We start from the raw sequence: 25,522 nt of genomic DNA, 5'->3' as shown, positions 1-25,522 counted from the left end.
TTTCCTATTCCGGTTCCATTTTAAGGGTGAAACCAGGTCGAACCGAACCGTGCCCATCTCTAATTTCAAGTACTAAAGTAAAGAATTATGTTACTTTTAGAGACCATTTTAACTGAAACACTATTTAATAATAATCGTATGCTTAATTTTATTAATAAAAAAAATCTTGCTACATGACGTGTTTGACCAACCCACGAAAACTAGACTTTTGTTATATGGTCCCATCCAACTTTACACACGTAGTACCATTACTAATACATAAAAACTAAAAAAAGGGAAAACGAAAAAAGCATGATTTTGGATCAAATGCTCCTCCATTGGGGACCTCCCTCGTATTTGGATTTGATGTGGATTCAAATGGTAGAGATTCCAGAGATTCTTATAGTTTAACCATTTATCGTACATCATACGGTCATAAATTATTTAAAATTTTTATTTAAAATTAAACATAAATAGTACCTAACAAAAATTAGCTACACGATGTATAATGAACGGCTAGAACGTAATGATCCCTAGAATCCCCACAAAGAGTATTTGAAGAAGATCCTCATCTGGATTTGGATTCCATCTGAATCCAAATGGTGGGGATCTTAGGGATCCTCACGTTTTAGTCATTCATCGTATATCTTACGATCAAAAATCATTTGAATTTTTTTATTTAAAATTAAACACAAATTGTACCTAACAAAAATTGACTGCATGATATACGATTAGGGGTGGGTTCAAAAAACCGAAAACCGAGAAAATCGAGAACTGAACCGAAAAAAAATCGAACCAAACCGAACTGAAATGTTGTAAAAAACTACGTCGTTTTATATGTAGTACTAGAAACGGCATGTCATTCTGAAGGTTTGTATTCATATTGATCAACGATGTTGTTCAGTCTGAAACCCTAAAGCTAAACATCGATCCCTCAATCCTCATTCCCTTATCCGTCCTTCCTAGCCGTCTGGACCTTCTCCTCTCCTTCCCAGCCTCCGCCGCTCTGCACACCCTCTCTCAAGTCTCAACACAATCAATCTTCATCTCATGGTAAATTATCTCATTGTTCTTGATGAATTCAATATTCTTTTTTGATATGAACAGTTATGTTTGCAGATTTTATGTTTTTGTGGATAAACACCAGAACATGTCCATGTTACTGACTACTGAGAGTGAATGGAGAGGTTGGATACAAGTTTTGGGCGTAGGATAGTTGGGTGCGACGCGGGGGTAGGAGTGCGAGTGACTAGGTTGATCTAGTAGGGGAGGTGAAGGTGGAGTGAATGGGGTGGCTGGGTTATGGGTTGTAGAAGTTGAATTTGGGATTAAAAGTTGTATATCAAGAATGGAGTGGGCAGTGTTGGTTAGGCAAAGAACCAACCAAATTCAAATTACCAAATCCAATTCTTCAATAGAGAGATCTTGGGGACGCTGGTATAGGTGGGTGTCGACGAGGGGGTGGTTGTGGGGAGGTGATGTTTAGAATGTGAGAATCTCTAGGATCCCCACAAAGAGGATCCGAAGAGAATTCTCATCCAAGTTATGAAATAATTAATAGTAATTGAGGATGTTGATGCAACGTTAAATCATGGCACATTGAATATGGTTGACAATAACGAAATGGTGAGCCATTAGTAGCCAATAGGATCCTCGCCGGATATCCTAATGATCTGTGAATCGTGTTCATTCATTGTACATAGTGCGGTCAGTTTTTGTCAAGTATTGTTTGTGTTTAATTTTAACTAAAAATATTTAAAATAATTTTTAACCGCACGATGTACGATAAACAAACATAATTGATGGATCTCCGAGATCCTCACAAAGAGGATCCAGCGAAGATCCTGATTCCATTGCAGTACCCCTGAAATAACTAATAGTAATTAAGGATGTTGATGAAATGTTAAAATCATGGCACATTGAATATGGTTGACAATAATGAAATGGTGAGTGTGGAGCCTAAAATAATCCTAAAATTTCTAGAGGCGACATGTGGACTTTTACTTAAGAAAGACAAGATTGCCCTCAATAAATGGACAGGTTTCTCAGATGCTCTCACACGCAGCTTACATCCCTGGAGGTCTCAGCAGTTGAATACGACTGCCCACAGCTCGCCTGCCTTTGGCAAGGAATTAAAGATAAGGATTAATTACCTAAATCCTATATTTAATACATTCCCAATTGAAGATTGACTCCAATCAAGTAAGTAATATCAATTTAAATCAATTAGGGATACTTACTCCATTATCTTAAGATATTATTTCCTATTAAATATCTTGAGAATATTTAGAGAATATTTCTCCATAAAAACACTATGGCCGGCCCTATCCCTATAAATACCTCATATTCTACCAAATATTAGGGAGCTTTTGCAACCCTAAAAAGCCCTAAACACCTTACTCTCTCAGAGAAACTAACTTAGGCATCGAATATCCGTTGACCTAACCCCCCCCCACCTCGTGGGCGCTTGAGGCTTAGGTGGTCTTTGATCAAAGGTGTTGATTGTTTTGAAGGTGCATTTTCGTCAAGACTGAAGACAGCGGAAATTTGCATCGACAAATTAGTGTTATCATTGAGAGCTGATTCAAAATACTCAAAGAAGTCTTTCGCATTTGTTTCTTGAATTTTCTATTATGTTGAATTTCTCACACGTCGTATCAATTAATTTTTCTTAGAAAAGTTTCTTGATCAATCCCTGAAGAAAGGATACAATGGTAGGAAATTCAAAAACTACGACAAACGGAACCCTGTACGTGCAAGGATTTGGATCGGAGAGTGGAGACGAAGACATAGCCCCACGACGGAGATCCTCAAGGCTCAACGCGATGGTAGGAGAAGCCCTACCGCAATAGAGTTGCACCACTACCACCACTACTGTGACCCAGCAGCCACTTCAAGGCCACCAGGCCACGGCACCACTTCCACCGTCACTGCCCTTGCAACGCCACACCTAACCCAACCCTAGGCAGGAAGCCCAGGTCAATTTCCAAGCTTATGGGCAAGAGGCCTAAAACTTGGCACCTGCCATAACAGGCCCAGGGCAGAAGGCTTAGCCCAATCCGACAGTAGGCCTTACTGCACAACAAGCCTAAACCCGAGCCAAAAACACGGTAGCTGCTGCCAGCCAGGCAGCTCAACAAGCCCAAGCCTAAGCCACTCAGCTAGTAGGCCATGATGTGGCAGCCCAACAGCCAGGAGGGCCCACGGCCATGCAGGCCCAAGGCAAGTAGGCGCAGGTCCAGCAATCCTTGTGACTCGCTCTGACGACTCGGCCCACGACCTAATCAATTCTAAGACCACCTCCAGTGATCTAGATTTTAACCATCGGTCCCGCGATCGATTCAGGGTTACTTTCACCCCACTTTTCTGCAAGAATGCCGACTTTGGGCTCAAACTTTATACCTGCAGTCCACTATACTTCCACCACACATAGAGACACCCATTTTTCATATTCTTCCAATCCAAATAGTGAGAACCACCAGCCCCAGCAGGTTGTCAATTTGATGAACGCCCTCACGCAGCAGACCACTTTGGTGAACTAACTCCTCAAGCGCATCGAGATGCAACGTGCCCCAGACGAGGTGTCCCAAATTTCCAACGACGTCCCGACAAAGAGCCGCTCAGCCCGCCATAAATTATGCATTCGAGTAGTGTGCACTCTCGTTTGAGCCTTTGGGGAAACATTTTCTCCCGCCTAGATGCGTAGAAAAGCTTTCATTCCCGACTCGGCTCATAAGTCGGTGTGCATTCGAGGTTTGGTCCATACTCCAACGAACACTCAGGACATTCCAGGAGAATTGTCTACACGAGGCTAAGCCCACAAGGAGATTCTCTTACGAGACAATGGAGTAGGCAACTGTATGACATTTAAAGGAGAGCACAAGAGCAGTTCAACTCAAATTCCACTGGTAGCCTCCACCAAGAGCTACGGCGAGCAGCATAAGGCGAACCACGTACACCGTAGCCGCGACACGTACGAGCAGGACATGCTGAAGAGCAACATATACCGGCAGGTCAACATTGGGGGCAGTTGGAGGCTCTGCTGCCCTACCAGGCACAAATCTATGAGGAAGTACAAATGCTCGTAGCAGAACAGCTATGTGAATTCTAGCGCATTGACACTACCGATGATGCCCTTCGAATAGACGTGGCAAACCTGAGCAGGTCACCTTTTACAGACGAGATTGAGCAGACGGAGCCACCGCTGAAGTTCAGCTTGCCATATTTCACCTTTTTCAAAGGAGATGAAGATCCGGACAGGCATCTAATGCACTATCGAAGCGCCATAACCCTCTACGCCAACAACGATGCTTTTATGTGTAGGATGTTTGCCACGACGCTCTAAGACGAGGAGCAAGATTGGTTCCACACCCTGCCGCCACGTTTAATTTGGAACTTCAACAAACTTTTCATGGTTTTCATTATGGAATATTCATCCTACCGCTCGATCAAAAAGAAGTCTGACCAATTTTTCAACATGAAGAATAACCCGAATGAGTCACTCCGCACTTACGTCAAGAGTTTCAAGGCGAAGAAGGTGAAGATCGTCTGATGCGATGACAACATCGCATGCTTAGTTTTCCGAAATGGGTTCCTAACAAATCACCCACATTTTGAAGAATTGATCATGGACGAGAACTTGACCCTGGCAGACTCTTATTCTTTAGCAGAAAAGCACACATTCTGGGATAAGGCCAAGCGATCCCAAAAGCCGCCTGAGCAGCCATGCAAAGACGCATGGACAGATCCCCAACGAAAGGAAGCATAGCAACCAAGTCATACACCTAGTTCTCAAGGAGTCGAAGAAGAAGTCTTTCGCCCCAGTAATAACAGCTGAAGTGCAGAAAGACAATTCTATCTCCATTAAATAGCAATCACAACAGACAGATCGACAGATCAAGAAGATAGAGTCAAGATTGACAATGCCCTGGCAGATGAATCAGGATGGAAACCCGAAAAAGACGCTGAGCACATCTACCTTAACCCTAAGTAGTGGCCAAACCATGCAAAACGCACATTTAAAGAATATCTGAGCGATCCTGGATATGAAGTCCCTCACCACTCTGAAAAAGATCCAAGGTCTGACTTGACGAGCAGCTGCACTCAGCTGATTCCTCTCGTAACTTACCAACCGATGCAATGCAAGCCAGAAGCAATTGAGGATCTATGCATCTATTTGGCGGTATCTAAAACAGCAATAAGCTTTATCCTCATATGAAAAGAGCTGGGGGCCTTACCACCTGTATTCTACAGTTCAAAAGCTCTTCTCGATGCAAAAACCAGAAACTTAAAAATCAAAACTTTGATTTTGGCGCTAGTTGTTGCAACCCGGAAGCTCAAGCCGTACCTTCAAACGTACGCAGTCATTGTCATGATGTAATATTTTGTACAGTCCAGAAGCACGATGTTAAAGACGCAAAAACTAATGAATGTTCCGACCAGACCAGCAACTTAGCTCAGAAATACCTTGAAGGCAGCTGAGCACATTGTAGCCGCACCAGCCCCACCTATAGGACATTTTAGGCATTTAGACGATGATGTATCATCCAACGACCAGGGATCGGGAGCAGACTTAGTTCTTACTACCCCGGACGGTTCGATGCTCGAGCAGGTATTAATTATAAGCTTTAAGGCATCAAACAACGAAGTAGAGTATGAAACCCTACTAGCAGGTCTCTGATTGGCAAATGACCTAGCAGTGAAAAAGCTCATGATCTATTCCAATTCCCAGCTGATCACCAACCAAACTTCAGGGGAGTACGCAACAAAGCATCCAATGATAGCCTGATACCTCGAGAAGGAACGAAAGTAACTAGTGACGTTCCAGGCGTATACACCCACTCAGGTTCCACAAGAAAAAAATGCCTACGCAGATGCACTAGCAAGCCTAGGCTCCACATTAGACCATCAGCGCAAGCGCTCCATCCCAGTCAAATACTTGGAGGAGTCGAGCATAGATAAGGAACCAGCAATCAAGGTGGCGCAGATCAACACAACTCCAAGTTGACAAGATCCTATCATTGACTACATAATCAATAGAACTCTCCCCGCAAACAGACTAGAGTCCAGAAAGCTCCAGATGAAGGCAGCACGCTACTACATATGGAACGACATGCTTGTTCGAGGATCATTTTCAGGACAACATCTCCGCTGCCTCTTGCATCTCGATGATCTGAAGATTCTTAGCTCAATCCACGAAGGCTTCTGTGGAAACCACTTTGGAGGCCCCTCCCTTGCCCAAAAAGGTTTTAACGCTGGCTACTACTGGCTAACCATACATCAAGATACCAAAGAGTATATACAATTATGCGATAGATGCCAGGGATTCAGGCCTGTGCTTGCACTTCTTGCTAGCGAACTCCACCCGCAGACGAGCCATTAGCCATTCATGCAGCGGGTGATTGACTCGGTATGACCAATGCCGTTAGCCATTAGGGGCAAAAGCATGATGATCATAAGAACCGACTACTTCATAAAATGGGTCAAAGCTGAACCTATGACTACAACTACCAAGACGGACATAAAGCGCTTCATATGGAAAAATGTCATCTACTGCTTCGGCATCCCATACTTCATCATCACCCACAATGGTCCGCAGTTTGTGGGTAAAAACTTAGCAAAGTTCTTCGAAAAATATGGCATTAAGCAACACATGTCCACACCCCGGTATCTGCAAGGTAACAGGCAGGCCGAGGTATCTAACAAGACCATCCTCGACTACTTTAAGAATACCCTCTCAGACTAAAAAGGCAAATGGCCAAATAAGCTCCCCGGTGTTCTATGGGCATTTCACACCACCAAAAGATGAGCAATCGGTGAAGCTTCATTCTCTCTGGCGTATAATTTTAAGGCGATCATTCCTCCCAATGTCATAATGCCAAGCATCAACACTGTACTGCCAAATTTAGAGCAGAACGAGAAAGAGATGGTCATAAACTTAGACTTGACAGAGGAAGAGTGCGACAAGGTTATCACTCATCAACAATAGCTCATCTCCAGCTACAACAAAAGGGAGAAAATCCGACAATTCCAGCCAGGAGACTTAGTCCTCAAAAAAGCCTTCATCACCGCTTAATGGGAAAAAAAATGGCTCCTATTTGGGAAGGTTCGTGCAAAGTTAGTCGAGTATGAGGAAGGGGCAACTACACCCTCATCATTATGAGCGACAAAGAAATCGACAAGCAGTGGAATGCTTACAACCTGAGAAAGTACTACGTGTGACCTTCTATCGTTCCTTGGACCCTGTTCAAGACGAAAAAAGTTCGAAGACTCAAGCAGCTTGACGAACAAGATCTCACATGCCGAGGATTATCAATTGTTATGTCATTACCGCCTATGACCAAAGTTAATAAAAGCCTCTATCTTCAACGAAGATTGAAGGAATTATTCACAAGCCTGGACTGAATGCATAAACAAACTGACCAATCTTGCTACAAGCAGAAGACACCCTCTGCCTTGCAAACATGGCGTGAGCTCTTCAGCTTAAGAGGGTAAATTCATTCCCCTGACACCCATCCGGGTAAGCTCTCCAGTACGAGAGGGTAAACTAATTCTCCCGACACCCATCTGGGTAAGCTCTCCAGTGCGAGAGGGTAAACTAATTCCCCCGACACCCATCTGGGTAAACTTTCCAATATGGGAAATGTAAATTGATCCGGAATATCCAGACGTGGATGGGTGGTACGACTGCTCAGTTTCCCCTGAATACAGCGACTACCTGAGCCGAATGACTCCCATAATTGGTCATGATAGTCCTTCCCCTAAAATAGACTTAACCGATTGAAAGATTCAATTCCGTAGGATCCTGGGTCTCTAACCAGAAGAAACACTAAGTGCATGACACTTGCTCATGAAAGAGTTCGCTTGATAAGATAGTCTGTCCTCAACGTGCAAGTCTTCATAAACGTGGCTTGGTTTTAAAGTGTTACAATACTAGTTAAACGACCTGTAGAATCAAGTTATATCTCGGAAATGATGTGGACTCTGAGGCATGATTCTGCCTACACCTCACACCTAAAACGCTTCCGAAAGCCAGGGATGACGCCTGAAGTGGTTACGCGGGTTGTCTACTTCTGTAAGTAAGACACTCAACCAACGACCTAATGGCTGGCAACCAAGGCAATTCGTAAGTTGAGACTTACACTTGCTATGACTACACAAACTCGTTTACTTACTTAAAACAGCATTTCCGGCCGACTGTCTACGGTTTAAGTTTTGCTGGGACAAAGTCGAGGTATGACTATAGCAGCTTCACGGAAATCATGTGCGTCCTATGAGAAGCATGAGTATGGGCGACGACTTTATAAGTTAAAAACTTCGCAACATGTCCCGGGAGGGCCAAAGCTCAAAAAGCCACTCGAAAGCCAAAATACAACCACAGTGGTTGCGCGAACTCCTCTGTTTTCTACGAGAATCACGTGTTCGACCACCGACCTTATAGGTTAAAAAGTTTCGCAATACCCCTCCCGAAAGGGTTAAAGCTCATGAAGCCATCCAAAGCTGAGATTTATAACTATAGTAGCTACATGAACTCACGTGCTTCCTATAGAGGCAATGAGTTCGGCCACCGACTCCATAAGTTAGAAATCTCGCACTTTTTCCTCTTGCAAGTAAAGCTCTAAAAGCCCCGAAGACAAAGCTAAAACCTAAGTGACGACATGGGATCAGCTGCTTCATTGAGGCAGCTTACCTAGCCGACTATCTTAGGGTAAAGCTTTGTAAAATACATGGCGAAACAAAAGGATGAAGCAAAACAAGGAAAGCTGTTTATTAAATTTCTAACAAATTGATAAACCGGCTCGAAGACCAACAAATTTCAAATAAAGCAGAACAAAAAGGAAAAGAAGAAAATTCCTAAGTCTAAGCAAAAAGACTACTTCTTGGCATCTTGCGCAACCACTGGTTCCTCGACTGCCACGCCTTCAGCAGCCGCACCGCTCCTAGCAACGAAAGCTTCCATCAGCTCATCCTTAGTCGCCCTTGCCTGGACTGCCTGACCCTCAGTTGCTCCACCAAAGGAAGCCTTAAACAAGAATTCAAGCAGATCAACTGGAGAAATGGAAAGTCCTTCTCAGAAAACTCATAATTTGACGGTCTGCCCTGAAGATAGTCTACATAGCCAAGCTTGTAGAAATCGTCCTGACAAGAAGCAAGTCCCACTTCGTGACCAGCTTTCTCATTCTTCAACTACACGTTCTCCTTAAGAAGCCTAGTGTGAGCACCCAACAAACAATTAATGAATCATCCATAACTAAGTATCGAACTTAAAACCTATTATGTAAATTGAACAAAAATATCACTAGAACGTAGCTAAACCTTGTCATTTAGCACACGTTTTTTTTTCTTTCTTATATCATGCTTAAGCCTTGTAGCACGTTATTTTTTTCTTTCTATGGTTTTTGGCTAAGCTTTGCCCACAAATCACATCCAATATAGCATTAACACCACTACTCTAGCCTTACGATATACAAAAACAAATTGTATTGTCTCGTTAAATCTACAGAGGCACGCATATGTTAGAAGAAGTTGTATTTGTATAAGTTATAACCAGGCAATATGAGTATCCTAACTTTTGGTCTTGTAATATCCACAGTACGGTTGCCCTGAAGTTGTGCAGGTGGTGTCACATGCAAAGTATCCTCGATTGCAAGCTCAAATGTCTCGATCACTTTCCTAATTTTGTTTTAATATATATTTTTCGGTTAAATATTAAAAAAGAGAAAATTAAAATGAGATGCCTCATTTTAGACTTTTGTAGACTAAATATTTTTACTTTTTGAGTTTTTGATTAAGCTTTTGAAACATTTGCTTAATTGAAATTAATTTACATTTAAATATCTGATATATATTTTAAATAATTTCAACTATATTTAAGTCTAAAAATTTAAACTTTTCAAATCTAAATGTACACCCACGCCAAATGGAAACATACCAACATTAAATGAAAACATACCAAAGTCAAACGAAAATGTACCAACCTCGAATTAAAATGTACCCAATTATAAACTATATTGAAATGAATATTCATCTTTTTGGAATGCTCTAGATAATCTTGTTTTTTGGTAGATAAGTCTCTGGAACAACGTTTAGTTGATCGGAGATAAATCCTTATTATTGTAGATAATGCTAAATAATAATCATGAATCATATAATTTTGAATTAACAAAAAGGCTATTGTCCGTTGATTAATGACTCTTTCTATAGAAAAAAATAATTAATTAAAGTAATTTAAACTTTTACATTGTTAACGACTCTTTCTATAAAAAAAATAATTAATTAAAGTAATTCCTCATTATTAGGACAAAAAGTAATAAAACTTATGTTTTGAAAACAAACGTACCAAAAAATTCAAATGTACCAAAAACTAAATGTACCAAAAATTCAAATGTATCAAGAAGCCAAATGGACCAAAAATTCAAATATACCAAGTAACTAAATGTATCATTATAATCAAATTGTAACATCCCACATTGCCCAGGAGAATGGATCCTCTAAGCCTTATATGTATATTCCCATCTCTACCTAGCACGAGGCATTTTAGGAGCTCATTGGCTTCGGGTTCCATTGGAATTCCGAAGTTAAGCGAGTTCGTGCGAGAGCAATCCCATGATGGGTGACCCATTGGGAAGTTCTCGTGTGAGTTCCCAGAAACAAAATCGTGAGGGCATGGTCAAGGCCCAAAATGGACAATATCGTGCTACGGTGGAGTCAGGCCCGGGATGTGGTGGGGGCCAGGGCCGAGATGTGATAACTTGGTATCAAAGCCAATCCCTGACCGGAAGTGTGCCGACGAGGACGTCAGGCCCCTAAGGGGAGTGGATTGTAACATCCAACATCGCCCAACGGAATGGATCCTCTAAGCCTTATATGTATATTCACATCTTTACCTAGCACGATACCTTTGGGGAGCTCACTGGCTTCAGGTTCCATCGAAACTCTAAAGTTAAGCGAGTTCGCGCGAGAACAATCCCATGATGAGTGACCCACTGAGAAGTTTCATGTGAGTTCCTAGAAACAAAACCGTGAGGGCGTGGTCGGGGTCCAAAGCAGACAATATTGTGCTACTGTGAAGTCAAGCCCGGGATGTGGTGGGGCCCGGGCCAGGATGTGACACAAACATACCGATATAACCAAACGTACCTAACAACAAGTTTTGTTACATTCTATTTAATTTACTAAAATAAATATTTTAATAAAAAAATTAAAAAAAAAATCTTAAATCATCATAATAAGAGATGCATAAAAATATAAGGAAAAAAAGGGAATGCTAACGTGAATAGACTTCTAATGAAATAAAATTAAAGTACCAAAATTGTAGGGAAAATGTTTAATCAAATTTGCAAAAGAAATAGATGTTTCGTCTATGACGTTTAAAAACCAAACGTCTATATCAAAACTTCCCATTAAAAAATTAGGTGTCAATTCAATATTTATGGATCTGGATGTCTCTGCTTGTTGCATCCTTGACTTTTAGATTGCTGATTGTGTAGTGACATTAACATAATCAATTCGTTTAATAAATGAGTTTACTAAGTCAAAGAAGACAAAATACAGGGAAGAAACCTTTGAAAATGTTAATGTTTAGTGGCTTATATTACATTCAATGCCAGCCGGTCTACAAAATTTTGGTAGAGTCTCGAATTGCTGATACAGATTTTTGTTAAGTTAGTATTTTAAACTGATAATAATATAACACACACAAACAGATTACAAATCAATGACATATTGTAACAAATCTTGATAATATTATTGAATCAAAATATTATGAGATTGTGAATTCGTTCCATGCAAATTACTTTATTACACACTAGGGTTAATTGCGGGACTAGCACTGAGGATAGCCGAAGTAGGCAGCAACCTGGGCTCCCACTTTGAAGGGCTCCCAATTTTTTTAAAAATATATAATATAATTTCAATATGTAAGGTTTATGAGTCTATATATATGTATGTATGTATGTATGTATGTATATATTATTAGAAATATAAATTTTACAATTTAAATTCAATAAAAATATTAAAAAAATAAAATTTTAGGCAATAATTTAATTTTACACAAAGATAATTTTACTTTTTTTTTCTTTTTCTCCACCCACATGGAAATTATATTTTTACTCTTTTAAATCTAATTAAAATTTAAAAATCAAAATGTCAATCTTTTTTCTTGATATAGTCCCATTCGTTTTATCTCTTCGTTTTTCACAAAAACTATCACTCTTTTGTATCGCTCTTTACACTATGAGCATTCTGATATTGATGGGAAATATTTATTTCTAGAGCTAAGAATCTTGAGAGAAACTTTATGGAAGGAAATAAATCGGGCAATAGAAGTGTTGAAATATTTGAGACAAATGGATGGTTGTTTTCCAAATGCATGGGTTGCTTATAGAACTTTGTTAACCATATAAGTTACAGATGCCTCCAAAGAAAGAAGTTTTCAAAATTAAAGTTGTGCCTCCAGAGAAAGAAGTTTTCAAAATTGAAGTTGATCAAATCTTATTTTTGATCAACTATATCAGAAGAAATATGGAATGGGTTATGTGACAGCCTGTTTCGATAGCGTGAAATGACTTTTATTCCCTTGGACGTTAGATGGTGTTGTGTGACATACATTTTGGTTATGGACCAAATATGTTAAGTTCTAATTGTTTGGACCCAATTAGAACTAAGTTTTTCTTTGTTTTTGGTTGGTAGCCTAAGCTGGACCACACACACAACCCATACCACTCCGGTTGACCCTCTCTCTCTCATTTTCTCTATGATTTCCTCCATTGTCCCTATAACTGTACGGACAACTTCTCTATCAACCATTTCATGCATGGATCGAGGTTGTGAAGGTGATCTTTGTGTTCTTTGCAAGTCCAGGAGCTTATCCATGCCATTAGTTCGACGTGAGAACTCGTAGAACTCGAGAACCAGAAAACCCCGATTTGGTGCACTGTTTATCTATTGTGATCACAGACTTTTCTTCAAGTTTGGAGGTGTTAGAGAGCCTTAGAACTTCTTCACGAAGCTTAAGGAAGGATTTTGAAGTGTTTTGTACGTTAGGAAGCTCGGGTTTGACAAGATGCAGAGGTGGTTGGATTATCATGATTTTTTCAGCGACATTCTGTGAGTTTTAGGACCTAAAAGTGGTAAGGTTTTGTTCCTCTCATCCTAAGCTTCAATTTGGTACAAATTTCGTGAACTTTGGTTGAGAAATTAAGAAGATATGAAGATTTGAAAATTTTCCAGTTTTCGGTGACACAGACGGCGACGACGACGGAATGCGGTGACTCACCGGAGAAGAAGGCGAATATTCCGTCAAAGTTGACGGAATATTATAACAGCGTTAGGTATCTTTAACGACATATGCTTATATTTTAACGGAATATTCCCTAACGGCGTTACAAATTCCGTCCATTGTGCCAGGCACGTGCCTGCGCGTGGCCGTGGGTGTGGTCGTGCCTTGGCCGACGCGTGAGGGCGTGTGGATGCTCGGAGAATTTTTCTAAAAATATGGGGTTGTTCGTGGGGTGGAGTAGATCACGGTGGTATATTCAAACACCCCAATTGAGCAATGTATGATAAGTTATTACCTAGTTTTGGTTATGTGCTTTAAAATAATGTTTATATACTTGTTTCACATATAGGTGAGACCTATCCAAAGGACGAGCGTAATCAAGCAAGACTCAGGGGCTACGACCCTTCCACATATCAGTGAGTGGGCTTTTGGTTTTTAGTATATACTTATACTTGGTATTTTTCCCAGAAAATATGTTTAAATGAAATTATATTTTGAAATGCCATGCCTATTGATTTATGCTTAGACTAGGAATTAGTATAGTATGTATAAATGTGATTTGACGATGTGGATGCTCAGGTAAGTACCAGGTGAATTGTAGATTGTTATTGTGAATTGATGATTATGTGAGATGTGTTGAGAGCTCATAAACCTGCACCTCGGTGTTAGTGCTTCCGCCTGTGGTTAGGGCACAGTCCTTCACATGATGTTCACCTCCCGCACCATACGCTCACCTTGGATCCAAGTTAGGTGCACATTCCTGTCATACAGACCACTATAGGTGGTTCCAACTTATAGGTGACCTGCGATTATTTGCACAATCTTCACATGATCGTAGCACTAGAGCGTATTTATTTACACCCAGTCCTGTCGTACAGACCACTTTAGGTGGTTTCGACTCTTGTGTGGGCATACTTGTTGAGCTATAGATTCAGCCGTACATGCCACTTTAGGTGGATCCGGCTAATATGTTATTTGAGTTAATTCACCTGAGTTACTTATTCAGTTATTTGAGATATTTGAGATATGTATATATTATATTTTCTCGGAAATTATACAAGTTTTACGGCGAGGAGTTACTCTTTGATGTTGAAATGGTTTTGAAAAGCTTTGTTTTTGCCCACTCACACTTTCTGTTTTGTGCTCCTCCAGGTTTTAGGTAGGAGTGCTTGTTGGTGGCTTACGAGGATTTGACGGAGGTTCTGACAGATTATCACCAATGTAGGATTACCTTTGGGTGTTGTATAATTAGTATTCGTCCTGCTGGACTGCACTTAGGCTACTTATGCTCTGGTTGTGCAATCATACTTAATATCGCACTTGCACCTTATCTTATCTAGTACTCTAATTGGTTTGATTTTTGTTTATTAGCATTCCTTATATTAATATTGCTTCCGCACTGTGCATATGGCTACGTCACCCTCACGTGACGGCCAGCATACCTCGATCTAGGTCGGGGTGTGTCAGGTTAACTATTTTATCAATTGAAAAAGAATTGGTTGAAAAATTAGATTATATAAACTTAATTAATACACTTGTGTCTAGAAATGCGAGACGTCTAAATATTTAAGTATTGTTTGTATATCATTTTTCTTTTGATATTAACTTTTTATGATATTTGACGTAGAAATAGACTTTTTCATGTATTTAGGTTCTTTAGATTTAAGCCCTTGCAATTCTTAAACTCTAGACAAAAACCTACATATATTATAACTTCTAAATAAAACCCAAATTTTAAATATGATGTCATGTTGGATAAAAGATGTCCATAAATTTGTGTTTATTTACAAAATCATGCCACCAAATCTCTTATACATTTCTTTTTAGACATTTAATTTGTTTAATATATTTTTAATTTTGTGTGAACTCCTCCAATCCAAAACCTAATTAGATCAAATATATACGGACAATTATTCTATATTTATGTATACTATTACCATAAAAAGAAGTAGGTAAATTAATTTTGTTACAAGTTTAAAAAGTAGGCACATTAATTTTCATGTAATTATATAGTAGGTAAATTATTTTCATAAAATTAACCAATAGATATTGTTTTCAAAAAAATTAATTTTTATAGTAGGTAAATTATTTCATGTAATTATAGAGTAGGTAAATTATTTTCATAAAATTAAACAATATTTTGCAATCCTATTAGATTAGGAATGTGATTGTGTAAATCCTAGTATATCTTAGAATATCTCTTATATTCCTATTAGGAGTTGATTACCTATTAAGAGTTGTAATCCTAAAAGGGTAAGGAATTAACCTTCCCTATTACTATAAATAAAGACACAATGGGGTGGAATAGAACACACCCACAATTACACATCTTTCTCTTCTCTCTACTATTGCCGCACCTTTTTCTCTCTCTATGGCCACCATAATCATTCAGTAAATTATGCCTACAACACGTTATCACCACGCTCTTAACGCTACGCTAAAGAGAGTTTATTCTTTAATCAGGGGATTATTACGTTTTAATCATTCTTTTTATGATTAATTTACGATTTTATTGAATTGATCTACAAGCTATTGTTTCAATTTAATTTTTCTATGTTGAACGTGATACAATGCATTGGAGATGCAATTCCAGCTTTTCGAGAATGATCTTCTACAAATTCAAAGGCTTTTGTTGCTTTCTGCCAATCAGGTACGCTTAAAATAAAGGAAGATATTTGAAACGATCTTGAAGTATGAAAGCATTCCCCATGATGCATGAACCCCTCTATGTTTATATTTTTCTTACTATATATATATATTGTATATGTTTATATATTTGTCAATATATATTTGTTTCATGCATGATGCAATTAACTTGCTATGTGGAATATGTGAGTCAAAGTATATTCATAAATTAGAAGCAAATTTAGGGTTTGTAAAACCCTAACAATTTTGAAAAAAAAAAGGATAGGAATATGGGATTTTGCGGCACCACTGTCATGGCACCACCACAAGGACCATTGTGCTAGCTTGAAGCCTAGCCACGTGGAGACCCTATTGAGACAATGTCGTTCGACGTCTTGGACCTTTTGCCAAAGCCCTTGGGCTTCGCTGCATTTGTGCATAACCAGGCTGTATGCTTGGTCCAGTTTCTTACCACAAACCTGTAGCCTCGACCCACATCAGCGCCTACTGGGCTGGTCATTTCGTCTCGGCATACGCCAATAGCTATGCTACTGGGCTTAGCCTTGCTACGACCTACTTTTCCATAAGCCAGCTCATGGGGCTGGGCTTAGTTCTGTGCCCAAAACTGAAACCCAGTTACGGTTGGGGTTTCACTCGCAACCCGCAAGCCTTTAGGCTAATTCCCTCACATTTCCTTGGCCCAAAATCACGCTAGCCTCTTGGTTGGGCTTCCCTCGCCAAAACTAGTAGCTTGGGTTGCCCTTTTTTGTTTCACACCCGGGCTTGTGGCCTATAGTTCACTCTCGAGGCCTTTAGGGCCTTTGCCTATTTACGGCACCCAACCCAAAATTTTTGGACTATGGTTTTTGACCCAATGCTATTATTTAGCATTCTCTTTCGACCCAATGCTATTTTTAGGCATTTTAAATAAATTTAACCTGAATGTCATAATTATTTTTGCTTCTACGATCGACCCCAAATGGTCCCGATCTATTGAATTAATTAAAAGTGACCAGCAGTCCATTAATTCGATAATGAATTCAAAATTATTGACCTAAATATCACTTTTGGACATTAACGATTCAAAAATTTATTTTCATACTTTGAACCATTGACATACTTTTGTAGTAACGAAGCTGTCACACTTGAGTTCCCGAAGAAACTCAAATCCACTACACTTAGTTGTATATTGCATTCTGTGTTCTTGCATGAACCTCTCTTTTATGAACTAAACATTCATAAACTAAATTGAACCTGTAGTTTTAAATTTTGTGCCTTTGAAACCCAAAGTTTTCATAAAACAATACACCCATGAAAACCATTTCTTAGAACTCGAATGTTCTAACTTTGATGTTTATGGATGATTCATTCCTATAGCACCAATCACAATCTTGTTCCCTGCAAATTCAATGGATTGTCGAACCGTCACAAGTTCGATTTCCCTTATTTGGACGTTTCTAACGTAAACCACTCTATGTGGGGTATAAGATTTGAATCTCCACTTGACTATCAAGAAGTTGAGAAACCATTGTAGCCAACAATGGCATGGAAGAGCTGAATAAGCCTCTGCCCTAATCTTCATTCGAAGACTTATGCCTGAAGCATTACAAATGGAAATACCTCCCGAACGAGGATTTCATGGCTTTTTGGCTCGCTCCTATGGACTGTCTAATCATGAAAGACATTGCTTGAAGAACACCATAATTATGTCCATGAATGAGTACAATTCTGAATTTATAAATCCGATCGAATTTTGATTAGAGAATACTTTTCTCGACATTCCATGTTCCTAACTCGCCCCTGAAGCAGTAATGTAGAAAGCAGAAATTTTCCAAATTCTCAGATCTGATTACTACCACAACATATGGTAGAATCAGGTCCTGCCAAGGTATGGCATCATGCCCAAAGCATAATCCTTGGCACCTAAGACCTAAAACTTTAAGAATAAGGGATAGTATTTCCAAACCTTAACCCTGCAGAATCTACTTCAGTCTTGATGGAATAGATCATTAGTTATATACCTGTTAGTGCCCCTACCAATGTTGTTGAGGAGTACCATTCTTGTGGTCAATATGTGAGACTAAGTTTACTCCAATAAATACCGTTGGAAGAGTAGAATTTTGACATGGATGGCCTTGTTGGCCGAATCCCCTTAGTAAACCATTTACTTTGTGAACATTTTTCCTTGTTCTTGGATTCAAGTTTGGTGTATGTTTTACTTATGGATAATCTTATTGATATTATCCTCGAATATGAGTTAATTGAATCATGTTTCTTAATACATGTGACTGATTCAATTAAACATGTGATTAGGTAGGAATGTGGGAAAGTTAGTTGTCTGGATGAATGCGTACTACGCACACTAACTTTACACCTAAATCACATCTCTAACAACGACTTAAGGTCTATACAACCTGATTAAGAGCATTGGCATGCTCTTCGTTGTATGAATGGTACTGAATTACCATTTAAGGGACCTTAAATTCTCACTGTCATTGAGTTTTTAAGGATATTCAAGAGAACAATGATCATAAATGAAACCATTGAAGAAAATAGAGTGAATATCTTTGCACCACCTCCAAAAATAAGCTTGAAGCTTTGCTTTGGGGCAAATGAGTTGTCTCCCAATTGGGAATACACCACATGTGGCCGGCCTATAGTCTGGTGATTGAGCAGTTTACTTGCTTTTGCACGACTTTTTGGGACACTTAGGTCGACAATGATGCTACAACGCATCTCCTTATCTGAAGTAAGGATTTTGTGCCTACAAGCACACTTTGCCAATCCTGCTTATTAGGGAAATTGATTTTCTAAATCAACCCTCGTAAAGATATGAAATCACCCTTTTTCACAGTGGATTCAAGGGAATATATGTGGACTAATCCAACCAAAATGCGGACCATATATGGTTTTGGTTGATGAATCAACAAACTAGTCACATGTTAGTCCACACATATTGCTGCAAAACTTCCTGGCCGATTAAGGGTTCACCACCTTAGTTATCCCTTAAGGTCCGGGAGACTGGATAATGCCGGAGAGTTTATATTGACGGTTTTCGATAAAGTATTGCATGTATTTTGGATTTATAATTGAACATCGAATTCTCATGCTCACCCCAAATAGCCTCGCATAGCGATCATAAAGCGCAATTTAAATGATCACCCGAATTTTGGTAAACGTACTAAGTTTTCGGTTTCTACCTAGGGCTATGCAATCTTGTACGCAGTTATGTTGGTCAGCCTTGAGGCCTATTACCACCCAACCTATATGACATTACAATTGGTTACTGGGTACGAATCTGATGATTTTCGCATTTATGCATTTAGGTGTGCATTCCATGTGCCAAGTTACGCCGCCGCAACGTACCAACTTGGGTCCTCAAAGAAAGATGTGAATCTTTGTTGATTATGATTCTCCTTCACATTAGCTTTCTTCAAGCCCTTGCACGAGATCTCTTTACTGCTCATTTGTGGGTTGTCACTTTAATGAAACAGTCTTCCCACCGTTAAGAGGAGATAAGAACATCAATGTTCTTAGAGAATAGCGTGAATTTGCGTGGACATTGCCCACTATGTCTTATCTCGATCCCTATACAGCACAAGTATGATAAGCAAGTGTGATGAATTCTAGCTTTCAAAATGTTGCTCTTGACGTATTCCTCTGATCTAGCTACAGTGACGAGATCATATACCAACTGCAAACATGCCTGCAAGGATAGACGTACTTAACGGATGTCGAGTCAACATCATTGGACAGTGTGCCGCCCCTGTTGGACTGTTTGGACACCCTTGTTGGATGATATAATACACCAACGGATAGCCAATCAATCTGTCTTGGCCTGGAGCATGACAGATCACTCGGTTCGTATGATTCACTTTCCTAGAAAAGGAAGACATGGCACAACAATGAATCCATACTTGATCGATGTCTTAAATCATTTCCATCTTATGAGATTAATCTGGATTACTCCCGAGACTTGAAGTTCTTGGTCCAGTATACTAGTTTGGATGAGCTAAATGGAATTGAAATGAGATTACCATCGATGATGTTTTCACTTATATGGTAGCTACCGACATAAATGAAAAGCGACGATATCGAATCGTGTTCCGTTGATTAAGTGATAACGTAGCACTGATTGGACAACTGAAATTACAATCCATGTCAAATTCCTTACCAAAGTGTGTATTGGACCTGTCATTCCTACATTGCCCAAGGTAACCTTGTTATGTTACAAGTGGGAAAGGATGCATTATTAGATGAATGAAATAATGCAATATGATGCATGCCTTACAGCGCAAGGTTTCTCTCAAACGTCTTGTGATTGATAGCAACATTATGAAATGTGGTTAGTGTTTTCTCCATAGGGATATAAATACAGAGATTTACATGTAAGTTCCCGAAGAATTACATGGACTGGTTCAAATAGTTCCAAACCACGGAATACCCTCTTAACTTGTTTGAGGCGTTCACCTACAATTTGACGGATGTGTTATACTCGTCTATGTGATTATTTGATCAGTCAGGGATGAATTATGCCCTTGCATGTTAAACTATGAAGTCTTATTCCAAATTACTAGAGTTACAGTTTATGTCGTTAACATGAATCTCGCTAAGACTCTGGAAGATCTTGAGAAAATTGACTCGCACCTAAAGATGAAATTTGAGATGAAGGATCTTGGGAAAACTTGTTTATGCCTTGACCTGATGTTGAAGCATTGTTCTGACGGTATTTTGGTCGTACCATTCGAACTACGCCCCGAATGTGTTACCTTTGAATATACATTTGATCATCCATACGTTATATGCAAATGAGACCCTTGAAGAGGTTATGGAATCCGAAATTTTATATCTAAAGTTCAACTTTGCGCTTCCTTGTACTTAGCTCATTGTATTTAGAAAGGACATCTCATTCGCTGTTGATCTTGGTAAAGATGCAGTACCGCGCCTACACGCAACCACTGAATTTGTATTAAAAACGTACCCTAAAGGTACATGGGCAAATCCCAACGCATCTTAGCGAATCCAACCCCCTTGATCCTCGAAATGATGTTTGCCTTGTTTGTTATGCTGACGCATGTTACTTATCAAACCCGCATAAGGCAAAATCCCTAAACAGTTATGTCTTTACCGTTAAGGATATCGCAATATCTTGGAGGTCCACGACATGACCTTAATTGTGAAATCTTCGAATCGTTCCAAGACTCACCTCACTTCACTATGCCACAAGTGAGACATGGTTAGGAGTTCTTGTTGAGTATTACGAAGTACTTGTTGTTTTTCATCCATCGTTGAGTCCTGACGACTATCCATGAAGACTATGCCACATGTATCCATCCAACCAAGACATGATACATCAACAAAGTCAACGCCAAGACATATTGTGTCTATATCAGCAAAGCATCAGGAGATTGAAGTCATGCAAGCCGATCCCAGACAACCTTGCCGACCTCTACACGACGTCACTGCCGAAGTCAACCTTCCAAAAGCTTGTTTGAGGAATTGATATGCCTAACTATTGATATGCAATGCTTGTAGTTCTCATTTGGAAGTTATGTCAAACTCAGGGGGAGTATCCAGAAGTATACTCACTTGATCTTAATGTACTCTTTTTCCCTACAATTAGGAGCATTTTTCCCATTGGGTTTTTGCTACCTAACTAGGTTTTAATGAGGCACCCATCCTGGGTTGATCATACCCTTGTGAGCTCTACTACTTGCGTCCCAAAGACGTATAGTTTTGACTTAATGCAACTTCTCACTTTTCTTCTTAGTTTATGGGTTTTCTCCCACCTTGGGTTTTACCATAGCGAGGTTTTGTGAGTTTTACTTTTTATGCATTCTTCCGTTGATCTAAGACTCGCATTCGCTCATTGTGCCAACGACTTCATTAACTGTACTTGCTTCATCATTGAAGACCTGATGCACCATTTACTTGAGTATTTACACACTCAATGGGGAGTGTTGCAGTCCTATTAGATTATGAATGTGATTGTGTAAATCCTAGTATATCTTGAAATATCTCTTATATTCCTATCAGGAGTTGATTACCTATTAAGAGTTGTAATCCTAAAATGGTACGGAATTAACCTTCCCTACTACTATAAATAACGGCACAATGGGGTGGAATAGAACACACTCATAATTACACATCGCTCTTCTCTCTACTATTGCCGCACCTTTCTCTCTCTCTATGACCTCCATAATCGTTCAGTAAATTATACCTACAACACAATATATATTGTTTTAAAAAAAATAATTTTCATAGTAGGTAAACTATTTTCATGTAATTATACTATAGGTATAAAATTAAACAATAGATATTGTTTTCATAAAATTAATTTTCATAGTAGGTAAATTAATTCCTCCATCTAGAACCATATTTCATGGCTACAAGACCTTGCCAAATTCAATGCACGTGATCAATTAAAACAAAATTACAAGAACTTTCCATACTGGCTTAGATGGGTATATTAGGGATCCAAAAAATAAAAAAACAGACACACAAACTTAATTTGGTAAGTTGCTTAGTTGGATCCTAATTAGACCTGTAAACGGGGTCGAGTGTATTGGATTTGGGTCGGGTTGAACCCAACCCCGTTAAACTAACGGTTCGCCCGTTTCACCCGTTAACCTTTGGACCTTCAAGAAAGTGGTACTTCGAATTATCATGCAGTGCAGGTATAGCAAAGAACCCATTTATTAGCTTGATATTTCAAATACTGAAACAACAAACCAGAAGAACACAAATATCTCTTAATATTCATGAATGCCTTCATTGTTAAAAGAAGGGCAACAAGAACCAGAAGCAATTTCGTTATCCCGTACTGCAATAGTGCAATACTGCAGTATTGTGCACGCCGTCGAGTTGAAGAAGACACCGGAGTGGAAGAAGATGAGGGCACGCGAAGGACTCGGAGGAAGAAGATGAGGGCATGCCGGAGTGGAAGAAGACGCTAGAGAAAGTGGTAATTTCTGAGGAAAAAGATGAGGGAGAACTTCTCAAAGATGTCATGCTTGTACAACAATAGTGCAATGCAATGCGAGATAGAGGGAGGGTTTCATTATTGACAATTGAAATTACACAAAAGTCCTCAATAACGGGTGTTAACGGGTGGTTGACGGGTTTTACGGGTTCACCTAAAATGACCCGTTATTTAACGAGTGCTTAACAGGTTAACCCATTAACCACCCGACCCGTTAAACATTCACCCGAATACTCATTTTAACAGGTTGGGTCAAATCAGGTTAACGGGTTGGGTTTGAAATGCCAAGTCTAATCCTAATCATTGGGTTTTATTCGGACAAATATTATATGATGGGCTAGAGGCTATAAAAAATGAGTTTGGAGGGGGGAAGTTAAATTTTCAGTAATTTTTTTTATACACATTAGTGTGCAAAAGGATCGAGAGTTAGAGAACTCTAAAACCCCACTTCGAAAGCTCGTCTAGAGCCTTCAAATTTTCAGAACCGGCTCTAGTTAATAGTTATAATTCCGATTATGTAGGCTTCGTTTTTGGTGTTGGACTATGGGTTGATAAGAAAACGTAAAACAAAAAGGAGACCGAGTCTGAGTGGTTTACCAACATGCATAATGCATTGCCCATAACGTATGAATCTGGGTGAAGAAAATAAGGAAATGCATCCCCAGCCGATTCCAATCGGTCAATTACATCACCTCACTTTTTTTCCGAAAATAAAAATGAAAAGAAGGGAGAATTCAGCCATTGGACAAACAGAAGATTGCCATAAAGAATGTTAACCAATATATTCTGAGTTCAAACTTTCTCTTCTTATTTTTTTTTTGTATAATTTGAAGTAGCGTGTATCCTTTGCACCTCCCAGTGAATAAATTAAAAATATTTTATTCATCAACCTGTTTTAAACACTAAATTATCCTGTCAACGTTAATTAAACGGCTAGACAGTTTTTAGTTTAGTTTATTATGTACAGATATGATTTTTGAAAGCTGATCTCGAAACAAACACTTTTGATTATTGTACAAAGCTTGCGGAATGGGAACGAGAAGATATGACGAAGCTACCATCTTATGCATGATTTTTCAAAATAATATGAATAATTTGTTAAACCTAATGAGATAGAAGAGGGCCACATGACGAAAAGTAGAAGGTGGATTGATGGATTTGACCTTAGAGCACAATTAATAACTTTAGTTGCAGCTGCAAGCCTGCATTTAAATTGAAATGCAAGACAGTTAACCATCATGTAGTTCTTTGGTCCGGCAAGTGTCAATTTAACAATTTGCACTCGAAAGTAAATATAATCTGTATTTTTTCTCACTCACAAAAGTGCATAAAATTAAAAGATGAGCGTTAAAATCACTAGCCGTTCATAATTATGTACTTCGACTGCAAATAATGTTGGTCAGATTGAAGAGAAAGTTCCTTGTAAGAAAAAGGGAGTGCGAGTTGTGGGCAGGAAAGCCGTTCCTCCGACCACACTTGCATTTTGGTTGGTTTGTCTACATGAATAGACTAATGGCGCGTTTACGTAACCGTAATCAAAATAGAGGAATTGGATTGAGGAGGAGTTAGAATCGGATTACTGTTGAAATTGTTTACTTCGATGTTCTGGAATCGGAGTATAAATGAACTTTAGTTCATATAAGTTGTTTACTAATTCAAATGAATCGGAATATAAATCAATAAGATTACTGAAATGCCCTTATTATTTTTTGTTTTATTTTATCCTATATTTATTTTTAATAACATTTTAGTGAGGAGTTAAGATCAAAGGGCAAACATTTAACAAATATTTTTACATTTTATTACCTTGTAGAAGCACATCTATCTCTATTTCATTTTAAGAAGAAGAAAAACATTTCATAAAAGTAATTTATTAAAGAGAAAAATAAATTGCAATAAGTAGTAAGAAGAAAAGAGGTCAGAGCCCTCTTTGGTTCTCAAAACAAAGGTGCGAAGGAACCCATATCTCTCGCTCATTCTGGGTTTTGTTAGAAACTTGATTCTCATGATTGTTTTGATTTGTATCATTGTATGTGGTTTTGTATTTGTTTGCACCGCCATCGCCGTTGAAGCTCACCGCGAGTTGATACAGATGAAATTGCAGGACTCCGTGTTAGGGTACTTTCGGATTAGCCAAAAATCATGAGGGTCGTTTCGGTATAAAAGTTAGAATCCGGATGAAAAGTTTCTCCAGGAATCCAAATCCGAGAATTTCGGAAGTGTGATTACGGATTTTAGGTGGCCCCACGTGTTTTTGATTCCCTAAAATTTTAAATTTTAGTAAACAACAAAATGACTTGAAAACAATACAATTTTGATTCATTCATTTCAATTTCAATTTGGTAAACACGCCATAAGACTTGTCTTTGTTTCCTTTTGGACCAAGAAAAATATAACAAATGACTTTGAATCCAATTTTGTTCAACTTTTTTGTTGTTCTAGAAATTTGGTTTTTTTTAATTTTTTTTATTAGAGATATGTTAGGATTACATTTAGATGAGGCTTTGAAAAAAAAAAAGCAAAATTTGGTTGTGTGAAATTACATTTCTACCCCATGTTTCTTATTCATATTCTGTTTTAATTAAAGAGTTAAACTGATAATTTTATAGGATTTTGATTGACAATAAATATTTTATTAATTAGTAGAGATAATTGTA

Source organism: Malus domestica, chromosome 06 (genome assembly GCF_042453785.1).
Source record: "Malus domestica chromosome 06, GDT2T_hap1".
Lineage (NCBI taxonomy): Eukaryota > Viridiplantae > Streptophyta > Magnoliopsida > Rosales > Rosaceae > Malus > Malus domestica.
The sequence above is the reverse complement of the archived record's forward strand: the minus strand, read 5'-3'. Positions refer to the sequence as shown.